A 9,828-nucleotide genomic window follows, 5' to 3' on the forward strand; every position below is an offset into this window, starting at 1 on the left:
CAGTGTCATCTATTTGGGTGACATACGTCTCTTTTTGGAGAACCCAGAGCAGCACACACTGCACATCCGAACCTGGAGAGGTTTCGGCAGCATGGTCTCAACACAGAATTGGAAAAGCAGAACCTCCAGCCAACTCTCCACAGAGTTTTGGGGGTACATCCTCTCCCCAGAAGATGTTACCATTGATGCAAATAAGGTGGAAGCCATTCATAAATGGGGCAAAGTTGGAAGTCCTCAAGAAGTGCAGCGCTTCCTAGACTTCACTCATCCTGTGAAATCGAGACATGCTGGCTCTCAGTGATGCTTAGACAGAAAACCACGCACCCCACACAGAGGATGGAACCAGCCACTTCCCGGTTGTCATGAGGAGCCATGATTTCTCCAGGAGCTGGGTAAAGGGCACAGCTTTGATCAGCCTCTCAAAGGTAGAGAAGGGTCGTGTGAGGAGAGGGTCTAAGAGAGGAGGAGCGTGGGCTAGGCTCTGTATTTGGGCTTGGCAGGGATCGAGAGAAGGGAGAGGGCTGTTAGAGGGCAATGCGAGGCGGGAGGGGGGTCGGAGATGGGGGCAAGGCCTGAAAAGTTCAGCTACTTTAGATCAACTGTGCCAGAGAATCACTGGTTGAAGTGACTGAAAGCTCTGAACTGGGGCTGGCCAAAATCCTCCTCCTCAGATGGGAACATCCCAAAAGTCTGTAGAAGCTCAGCCTCTGAGGTGAACGTTGTGGCCCTAACCTCTCTCTGCTCTGTACCTCACAGGATTCCAGCTGGCTGTTCCAATCCAGGAGGAAAACTGAGCCACCAAAATCTCCCAGCACCTGTGCAGTGAAGTGCCACTTAAATCTGATGTGATGCACAGACCTTGCCCTGGCTGTCTGCACAGGGCTGAATTTCACCCCGTCAGAGTGTAAGGAAATAATTGGCTGAAAGCCTTTTTCTTTTTGAAAAAAGAACAGGAGTACTTGTGGCACCTTAAAGACTAACACATTTATTTTAGCATGAGCTTTCGTGAGCTGCAGCTCACTTCTTCGGATGCATAGAATGGAACACACAGACGGGATATTTATACATACAGAGAACATGAAAAGGTGGAAGTATGCTGCAGCTCACGAAAGCTCATGCTAAAATAAATTTGTTAGTCTTTAAGGTGCCACAAGTACTCCTGTTCTTTTTGCGGATACAGACTAACACGGCTGCTACTCTGAAACCTGCCATTTTTCTTTTTGGACATCTGTCTAGTGGGAAAGAACCATGGGGATTTTTAACCTGTTTCGCTCCCATGCCTGGTGCTTCAATGATGCAGAGACGTGCTGATGCATTGGTTGATTTCCCCATCTTTTAATCTACTCTCTCCTTCTCTTTCAACAGGTATTCTAAGGGCCCGCCGTGCATCATATGGGCATTCTTGGGGGTGCAGATGGCATCAGACCTGCACCTGAATAAATAATAGGGAATGAAATATGCAGACACTAAAGTTCTGCAGCCAAATTCTCAGAAACCTTCCTCTTCCATATAGGATCAGGATTTTGGTTTGAATTGATTTTTTTAAAAAAAAAGTGCTAAGCAGATGCTACACTGTAAGAAGAGGAAAGAGAATCAAAAACTGAAAGATTGTTACTAAAACCAATGAACAGCTGCAGAGAGTGGAGACCCGGCAAAGCAAACAAATGAATACTGTGAGTAAATAACCTGAAAGCAAATGGGGAAGAAAACCTCATCTGGGTAATTGTGGCTCTTGGGACAAAAATCAGGTTCCTGGGTACGTAGCCTGGCTAAGATCATCCCTTTTCCCTGGGATTCAAATGTCATTCTCTGTGTGGTGTCCTTATTTTATTCATAAGAACATAAGAACATAAGAAAGGCCGTACCGGGTCAGACCAAAGGTCCATCTAGCCCAGTATCTGTCTACCGACACTGGCCAATGCCAGGTGCCCCTGAGGGAGTGAACCTAACAGGCAATGATCAAGTGTTCTCTCTTCTGCCATCCATCTCCATCCTCTGACGAACAGAGGCTAGGGACACCATTCTTACCCATCCTGGCTAATAGCCATTTATGGACTTAGCCACCATGAATTTATCCAGTCCCCTTTTAAACATTGTTATAGTCCTAGCCTTCACAACCTCCTAAGGTAAGGAGTTCCACAAGTTGACTGTGCGCTGCGTGAAGAAGAACTTCCTTTTATTTGTTTTAAACCTGCTGCCTATTAATTTCATTTGGTGACCCCTAGTTCTTGTATTATGGGAATAAGTAAATAACTTTTCCTTATCCACTTTCTCAACATCACTCATGATTTTATATACCTCTATCATGTCCCCCCTTAGTCTTCTCTTTTCCAAACTGAAGAGTCCTAGCCTCTTTAATCTTTCCTCATATGGGACCCTCTCTAAACCCCTAATCATTTTAGTTGCTCTTCTCTGAACCTTTTCTAGTGCTAGAATATCTTTTTTGAGGTGAGGAGACCACATCTGTACACAGTATTCGAGATGTGGGCGTACCATGGATTTATATAAGGGCAATAATATATTCTCAGTCTTATTCTCTATCCCCTTTTTAATGATTCCTAACATCCTGTTTGCTTTTTTGACCGCCTCTGCACACTGCGTGGACATCTTCAGAGAACTATCCACGATAACTCCAAGATCTTTTTCCTGACTCATTGTAGCTAAATTAGCCCCCATCATGTTGTATGTATAGTTGGGGTTATTTTTTCCAATGTGCATTACTTTACATTTATCCACATTAAATTTCATTTGCCATTTTGTTGCCCAATCACTTAGTTTTGTGAGATCTTTTTGAAGTTCTTCACAATCTGCTTTGGTCTTAACTATCTTGAGCAGTTTAGTATCATCTGCAAACTTTGCCACCTCACTGTTTACCCCTTTCTCCAGATCATTTATGAATAAATTGAATAGGATTGGTCCTAGGACTGACCCTTGGGGAACACCACTAGTTACCCCTCTCCATTCTGAGAATTTACCATTAATTCCTACCCTTTGTTCCCTGTCCTTTAACCAGTTCTCAATCCATGAAAGGACCTTTCCTTTTATCCCATGTCAGCTTAATTTACGTAAGAGCCTTTGGTGAGGGACCTTGTCAAAGGCTTTCTGGAAATCTAAGTACACTATGTCCACCGGATCCCCCTTGTCCACATGTTTGTTGACCCCTTCAAAGAACTGTAATAGATTAGTAAGACACGATTTCCCTTTACGGAAACCATGTTGACTATTGCTCAAGAGTTTATGTTTTTCTATGTGTCTGACAATTTTATTCTTTACTATTGTTTCAACTAATTTGCCCGGTACCGACGTTAGACTTACCGGTCTGTAATTGCCGGGATCACCCCTAGAGCCCTTTTTAAATATTGGCGTTACATTAGCTAACTTCCAGTCATTGGGTACCGAAGCCGATTTAAAGGACAGGTTACAAACCTTAGTTAATAGTTCCGCAACTTCACATTTGAGTTCTTTCAGAACTCTTGGGTGAATGCCATCTGGTCCCGGTGACTTGTTAATGTTGAGTTTATCAATTAATTCCAAAACCTCCTCTAGTGACACTTCAATCTGTGACAGTTCCTCAGATTTGTCACCTACAAAAGCCAGCTCAGGTTTGGGAATCTCCCTAACATCCTCAGCCGTGAAGACTGAAGCAAATAATCCATTTAGTTTCTCCGCAATGACTTTATCGTCTTTAAGCGCTCCTTTTGAATTTTGATCATCAAGGGGCCCCACTGGTTGTTTAGCAGGCTTCCTGCTTCTGATGTACTTAAAAAACATTTTGTTATTACCTTTGGAGTTTTTGGCTAGCCGTTCTTCAAACTCCTCTTTGGCTTTTCTTATTACACTCTTGCATTTAAGTTGGCAGTGTTTGTGCTCCTTTCTATTTGCCTCACTAGGATTTGACTTCCACTTTTTAAAGGAAGTCTTTTTATCTCTCACTGCTTCTTTTACATGGTTGTTAAGCCACGGTGGCTCTTTTTTAGTTCTTTTACTGTTTTTCTTAATTTGGGGTATACATTGAAGTTGGGCCTCTATTATGGTGTCTTTAAAAAGGGCCCACGCAACTTGCAGGGATTTCACTTTAGTCACTGTACCTTTTAACTTTTGTCTAACTAACCCCCTCATTTTTGTATAGTTCCCCCTTTTGAAATTAAAGGCCACAGTGTTGGGCAGTTGAGATGTTCTTCCCACCTCAGGGATGTTGAATGCTATTGTATTATGGTCACTATTTCCAAGCGGTCCTGCTATAGTTACCTCTTGGACCAGCTCCTGCGCTCCACTCAGGATTAAATCTAGAGTCGCCTCTCCCCTTGTGGGTTCCCGTACCAGCTGCTCCATGAAGCAGTCATTTAAAGTATCGAGAAATTTTATCTCCGCATTTCGTCCTGAAGTGAAATGTTCCCAGTCAATATGGGGATAATTGAAATCCCCCACTATTATTGGGTTCTTAATTTTGATAGCCGCTCTAATTTCCCTTAGCATTTCATCATCACTATTACTGTCCTGGTCAGGTGGTCGATAATAGATCCCTACTGTTATATTTTTACTAGAGCATGAAATTTCTATCCATAGAGACTCTATGGAACCTGTGGATTCGCTTAAGATTTTTACTTCATTTGAAGCTACACTTTCTTTAACATATAGTGCCACTCCTCCCCCTGCACGGCCTGTTCTGTCCTTCCGATATATTTTGTACCCCGGAATGATTGTGTCCCATTGATTTCTCTCAGTCCACCAGGTTTCTGTGATGCCTATTATATCTATATCCTCCTTTATCACAAGGCACTCTAGTTCACCCATCTTATTATTTAGACTTCTGGCATTTGTGTACAAGCACTTTAAAAACTTGTCCCTGTTTATTAGCCTGCCTTTTTCTGATGTGCCAGATTCTTTTTTATGTGACTGTTTATCATCTGATCCGGCCCTTACATTATACTTCTCATTCCTCTGCTCCTGACTATAACCTGGAGATTCTCTATCATCAGACTCTTCCCTAAGAGAAGTCTGTGTCCGATCCACACGCTCCTCTGCAGCAGTCGGCTTTCCCCCATCTCCTAGTTTAAAAACTGCTCTACAACCTTTTTAATGTTTAGTGCCAGCAGTCTAGTTCCACTTTGGTTTAGGTGGAGCCCATCTCTCCTGTATAGGCTCCTCCCATCCCAGAAGTTTCCCCAGTTCCTAATGAACGTGAACCCCTCCTCTCTACACCATCGTCTCATCCACGCATTGAGACTCTGAAGCTCTGCCTGCCTACCTGGCCCTGCGCGTGGAACTGGAAGCATTTCTGAAAATGCCACCACAGAGGTCCTGGATTTCAGTCTCTTCCCTAGCAGCCTAAATTTGGCTTCCAGGACATCTCTCCTACCCTTCCCTATGTCATTGGTACCTACATGTACCACGACCACTGGCTCCTCCCCAGCACTACACATAAGTCTATCTAGATGCCTTGAGAGATCCGCAACCTTCGCACCAGGCAGGCAAGTCACCATACGGTTCTCCCGGTCATCACAGACCCAGCTATCTACATTACTAATAATCGAATCTCCCATTACTAACACCTGCCTTTTCCTAGAAACTGGAGTTCCCTCCCCCGGAGAGGCAACCTCAGTGCGAGAGGCAACCCCAGCACCATCTGGAAGGAGGGTCCCAACTACGGGAAGGTTTTCCTCTGCTCCCATTGACTGCTCTACTTCCCTGGGCCCTTCTTCCTGCTCAACAGCACAGGAGCTGTCTAAGCGGAGGTGGGACAATTCTACAGTGTCCCGGAAAGCCTCATCAACATACCTCTCTGCCTCTCTCAGCTCCTCCAGTTCCGCCACCCTGGCCTCCAAAGTCCGTACATGGTCTCTGAGGGCCAGGAGCTCCTTGCACCGACTGCACACATACGCCACCCGCCCACAGGGCAGGTAATCATACATGCGACAGTCAGTGCAATAAACTGGATAGCCCCCACTCTGCTGCTGGGCTTCTGCCTGCATTGTCTCCTAGTTAGTGAAAGGGTGGTTTACGGGAAGTAGTTTTGGAATGTAGTTTGGTTTATCGGTTTTAGGCTTTTAGGGGGGGGGCACAGGGAAGGGGTTACGGCCGGCGAGGGACTCCTGCTCCCTTCCCACTCCCCTTCTAAACTCCCTTGCGAAACTCCCTGTTAGCAGCCCCTGGTCGCTTGTGCGCGGCTTTATAAAGCCCTGGTCTGAGTGAATGCCCCGCCCACCTATTAAGGCTCAGCCAATTACCAGAGGCTTCGAGCTTTCAAACCTGCCTCCAACTGCCAGCCAGAGCACACGGTCCCTCAAACAACCAAACAAACAAACAGACTGACAAACACAAGCTCAGCACACAGCAAGTAACCCCCAAACACAAACAAACACACACTACAGACAATCACTTACCCCACAGATGCTGTATTAGCTCCTCCTTCACCTGGAGAACTCCCTTGCGAAACTCCCTGTTAGGAAAAGGATCCCCAAGAAGGTGTAAGGATCCGGGACTCTAATGTCTGCCAGAAGATTCAGCCACCTTCACAGGTAGAAGTCACTGGCTTTCCTACAATGCCACTAGCGCTCTTCCTGCTCTCCAGGTCTGCTCACTCCAGCAGGACAGAGACACCCCTTAACTTCCCGAGTCCTGATTTCCTGTCATTCTGAGGGTTTGCATTGCCCCCACCCCAACCATCAGAGACATTTCCTATGGGAATCCCCCTAGAGCAGGAGAGAAATCTGTTCTTCCATTAGAACCAGTCTGCTCAGTAAATGCATCCACACTGACCTCATCTCAGCTGCTTTGTTTATCCGAGATTAGTGGTATCTTTGGAAAACCCTTAGCATGTCGGGGCGTGAGGTGGAGCAGGGGATGCAGGAGCACCAGCAGATTCCCCTGAAGAACACCACCCTATATTTCTCTGGTCAGGTTAGAGCTCACCGTCCATTGCGGAGGTGAAGACCAGATGAGATCTGCTGGATTGACCTTGATGTGCCATGTCCTTGTGTGGATGAAGGACCTACATCTCAGGGATGGCCAGCAGCAGATGTAACATGTGTGTCCAGGAATGGGCTAAATAACCTACATTGAGAGGTAAGTAAAATCGTGGCTACATGTAGACATCACAGGAATTGGTGGGGATTGACCCAGGGTCCTTCAGCACAAGCTCCTCTCACTCACTGTCAACAAATCCAGCTCCATTCACTAGACCACACCCCATTCCAGAGCCCCAGATCCCAGGAGCCCTGATTCTCAGACCCAGGCCTCACATCACAAGGCCAAACCTCCTCCCATTATGGGCACTGTAGAAGGGACCATTGGCAAAAAAACCCTCTACATTCCCCGTCAGAGACTGCAGCCACGGGTGACAAGTGAATGAGGTGAGATCTCCCCCGTGGGAATCCGAGGGGCTGCACATTTGGGGTTTCACAGGGACGGCCTCTGGCAGCCATTGACAGAGTGTTCCTGGGAGGAGATTTTCCGTCTCTAACAAACGGTTTCTGTTCCCCCAGATCTCAACCGCTCAGCAGAATGCGGGAGAGCCGAGTGCTGATGGGCTAGAGGGGTCCCAGGAGTCGCTGTGCAGCAGGGGCAGTGTCTGCAGTCACCATGGGCCACACCTTGCGCTCTGGACAACCCAGGTTGGTTCCCTGGATTGCAAAGGGGACTTTGGCTTGGGGAATTGGTGCTGGTGCCTGTGTTCACAGCTGGGATGTTTTTCTGAGGCTACTCCATGGTCCATGAAGCGGCATGCAAGCAGGAGGAGAATGGACATTAGAGAGCGAGGCCGGGACCTCTGCGGGGCTGTTGCAGTCAAACATCCACAGCCAGAATAGAGACGATGGGAAACGCACTTCGCTGGCTGGCCACAGCCACAGCAGCTGTCTCAGAAAGCTCTGCTCATGTTCCAGCCAACAGAGGCAGGACGAAGAGCCACACAGGGAGAGCCTGGGTTGCAATTAGCAAGTTGCAGTTTTTCCAGTGGATTATGCTGCCCTGACAGTCTATTTCCTGCAATGTGCACATCCAGCCTCCCTGGCTGACCTCAATGGGAGTTAGGTTCTCCGTGCCAACAGGACAGGGCTGGCCTTACCATGAGGTGAACTGAGGCGGCTGTCGCAGGTGCCAAACTGTGGCAGGCCACCACTAGGACCCAGAGCGTAGAAAATTGTCTGGTGCTGGTGCATATGTTTTCTCTCTGCTGGAGATGCACAAAGATGGTGGAGTGCTGTGTTGGAGGAAGGGGCACAAGAGACATAACAGGCAGGCAGGAGAAAAGAGGAGAGGGAATAACAGAAAGCAACAGGAGCTGCAGGGAGAGAGAGGAGGAGGAGCCTCTTATGTACCTCTCGAGCATCCCCAGGAGTCTGGACTAACACCAGCTTCTCAGGGAGCTTCCTATTTCCTGCTGCTTCCCTGAACCCGCTTGAGGAGAACAGGCAGTCAACTGAAGTAGTAGGAGCCGAGTAGGCCCTTAAGACGCTGATATCTTCCCTCATTCAAACCCTGCTACCAGCCTGCTTATTTGTCCCCTGCCACTCTAGCTGGCACAGAACAGCAGTCATGAGTGAAAGAAGAAAAGGCCCCTCTGAGCAGCATTCAGAAAAAGAAAGAAAGCAAAGGAAGCTTTTCTGTCTACGCAGGAAGGACACTCTGCTGAGATACATAGACACAAATGTTCACGTTGAGCCTTCCGGCCCCAGTGAGGATGTGAGTGCTGAGGAGATGCCTGATCTTCCAGTTAGTCAGAGTGCAGGTGACCTGGCAGCTACTGCAGCATCCATATCTCCATCTCAAATGGATGTAACCATGCACATTCCTGAAGAAAAGTGTAGATCAGAAAAGAGTGTGGTGGAGGCACAAGAAACAGCTGCTGCTGAGTTTAGTTCCTTAAGTCTAGATGATCCAGGACTGTGGACCCACTTGAGCAGTAGCCTGAGGGACTTCCTTGTACTGCATGGGCCACAGCAAGTGAAAAACTTCATGTTCCCCAAAGACAATGAAAATAGATGTTTCCATCCAACACATTCCTGGTGTGAAATCCCCAATAGTGACAAAGTGGAGCGGCCATGGCTTATGTACTCAAAAACCCAGAATGCTGCATACTGTTTTTGTTGCAAACTCTTCCAGTCTAATGTTCCAGCCACACTGAGTTCTACAGGAAGAAAGGACTGGAAAAATCTGGCTAGAAATGTGGCATGCCATGAGAAGGCAGCAAATCACCAGAGAGCATTCCATAGGTGGAAAGAGCTTGAGATGAGCCTAACGTTAAAGTCCACCATAGATGATGAGCATCAAGAGAAGATTGCGTCAGAGTTCTGAAAAGGCTCTTTGCCATTGTGAGGGTGCTTGCTACCCAAAACCTAGCACTGCGCGGCACTTCAGATCAGCTGCATGTGCCAAACAATGGGAACTTCTGCATAGAACATCCTCACCACACAAGTTCCCCAATCCACCACCCTTTCTTTAATCATAATAATAATTCATAATAAATAAATGACTATTCATCAGAAAAAAGAAAGAACGTCCTAGTTCTTACATCTCCTGCTTTCTTTGTATGTGTCAGTCTTCCTTAGATCATAGGGGCTTTGTATCAGGGAGTGTCCTTACTTTCTGTGTCTTGTAAAGCGCACACTAGTGACACTGACCAGATAAATAATGGAGACATTAATCAAAAAAAACCCTAGCCCTTTGTCATAAAGACTGTTCTCAGTAAAGCAAGCTATAAACATTAGGAAATGCACAGAGGACTAAAAGGCTGCAAAGTGAAGCACTCTCAAGTTAGGAAATACCAGAATGAGCATTGCCTGTGCAATGTTAACTCTGCAAGAAATGAGGCAGGGATCCTACAGGCAA

At 46.8% G+C, this 9,828-nt stretch overlaps 1 long non-coding RNA gene across 1 annotated transcript; it reads left to right on the plus strand.

Annotated features, from left to right (window-relative positions):
* Positions 1-238: 238 nt before the first annotated feature.
* On the plus strand, positions 239-1,615 carry LOC123355786. The gene is made up of 3 exons (XR_006575199.1): positions 239-392; positions 757-904; positions 1,366-1,615. It is a non-coding gene; the product is annotated as an uncharacterized LOC123355786 (long non-coding RNA).
* Positions 1,616-9,828: the final 8,213 nt, after the last annotated feature.

Source organism: Mauremys mutica, chromosome 1 (genome assembly GCF_020497125.1).
Source record: "Mauremys mutica isolate MM-2020 ecotype Southern chromosome 1, ASM2049712v1, whole genome shotgun sequence".
NCBI classification, from domain to species: domain Eukaryota; kingdom Metazoa; phylum Chordata; order Testudines; family Geoemydidae; genus Mauremys; species Mauremys mutica.